This window comes from Ochotona curzoniae, unplaced genomic scaffold (genome assembly GCF_017591425.1).
Source record: "Ochotona curzoniae isolate NIBS_2020 unplaced genomic scaffold, NIBS_Ocur_1.0 contig_4714, whole genome shotgun sequence".
Taxonomy (NCBI): Eukaryota; Metazoa; Chordata; class Mammalia; order Lagomorpha; family Ochotonidae; genus Ochotona; species Ochotona curzoniae.
Genome location: NW_024466365.1, coordinates 679,944 through 681,572, shown reverse-complemented (window position 1 = coordinate 681,572; position 1,629 = coordinate 679,944). Strand labels below are relative to the sequence as shown.

Genomic DNA, 1,629 nt, shown 5'->3' with positions numbered 1-1,629 from the left:
GAAAAAACCATACATGCATTTTCCACAAGATAAATGTAATTTCTAAAAAATTATTTAAGACCTTTATTAACAGGTACTTGCAGTTTGTTGACTTTTTTTGAAAAAATCAAATTGTAAACTTTTATCACAAAATAAAAATGAAGTTCTTAAAAATCTCAACTTGACCAGATATGAAAAAAATTTAAAAACCTTTAAAGGTGTATTGAGAAAAACCAGGCTTTAAAAACAAAAAACATGTTTGTTATTACCAAAAAGAGACATCTTTAGGTAAAAATAATATGCTGCACAGATAATGCAGATAGTTCTACTTATCTGGTCAACCGGCAAAAAGCAAGCACTTAAGGTCCTCAACTCCAATCTTTGTTCATTTCTCATTGCTGGAGTTTCATATTCATTTCTTCTTGTGGGATGACTAAACCGGGATGATGGTAGACATGTTAAGCCAGCATCTTTTACTCAGCCCTGCCCTGCTCAGCCTCGGGAGCAGACAAATTCTCAGCTGGTGGATCGGCTGCTTTTGTCTATTTGCCATCTTGTGGTTTAGGGTTATCTGGTCGTCTGCGTTGGTAATTGAAGTTCCGGCGGTACCGACGTGGAGGTGGCTGCTGACCTGGGTCTCATCTCCTTGATTTTTCTTATCCTCTTCATTACTGTCCTCTCTAGGCTGTCTGTGGCGAGGAGGACCTCTGCGGAATCGTGGTCTGTAACCTCGAAACATGTTCCATCTCACAGGTCTACCTTGCTCTACCGCACTCTGGTTGTCAGCACCTTCCATCACTTCTCCCTGCACAGGAGGGTTGCAATAGTGTGTCCACACCCATAGGGTCTCTGCTTGTAGTAGGGTGAGAACCTTCGCCTGCAGTAGGGCTGGCATTGTTGGGCCTGGCCATCGGGAGCACTCTCCTGATCCCTCATTCTTTTCCCCACTCTTACTATTCTGGTAATTCTGCTGGTAATTGGGTGGAGGACCCCTACAACGTGGGTAGCGTCCATAATGGTTACGGTCTGCTGCATATTTACTGCCTTGTACTGGAACTCCACCAGGACCTGCAACGTTTGCTGCCTCCACACCCTTTTCTCCTTCAACAACATCAAACTCTACAGTCTCTCCATCTCCTACACTGCGAAGACACTTTCTCGGGTTATTCTTTATGGCAGTCTGGTGTACAAACACGTCTTCCTTGGTGTCATTCCTGTTGATAAAGCCATATGTGTACCTTACATTGAAACCATTTTACTGTTCCCAAAAGCTTCGTTTGGATGGCCTTCTTGTCCCTGTTCCATGCACTGCTGCCCGTGGTGCCGGGCTTGGTGTCAGCCACGCTGAGGGCAGCAGGCAGCTGCTGAGTCTCGGTCTCGTTCATACTTGGGGTGATGGTGACTGGGGCCAGCTGCGGACTACTGCTCCTCCTTGGGTGTGGTGATAACTACGGGGGTGGTGGCAGTGGGGCTGTTCAGGGCTCTCTGCACTCCACTCTCCTCTCCCACTACCAATCAAATTCAAGATAAATATAGTTTAAAATCTGTTTTTCAAAAATATTTTGAAGCTCCCTGGTGTTTGCTGTGTGAGCTGCCCAGAAAGTCATTAGGCCTGGGCACCAGCTGGGAGGCACTAAAGGGGAGATGATT

The 1,629-nt window shown here is 45.5% G+C and overlaps 1 pseudogene; it reads right to left on the bottom strand.

Moving 5' to 3' along the window:
- Positions 1–407: 407 nt before the first annotated feature.
- On the bottom strand, positions 408–1,364 carry LOC121161201 (annotated as a pseudogene).
- Positions 1,365–1,629: the final 265 nt, after the last annotated feature.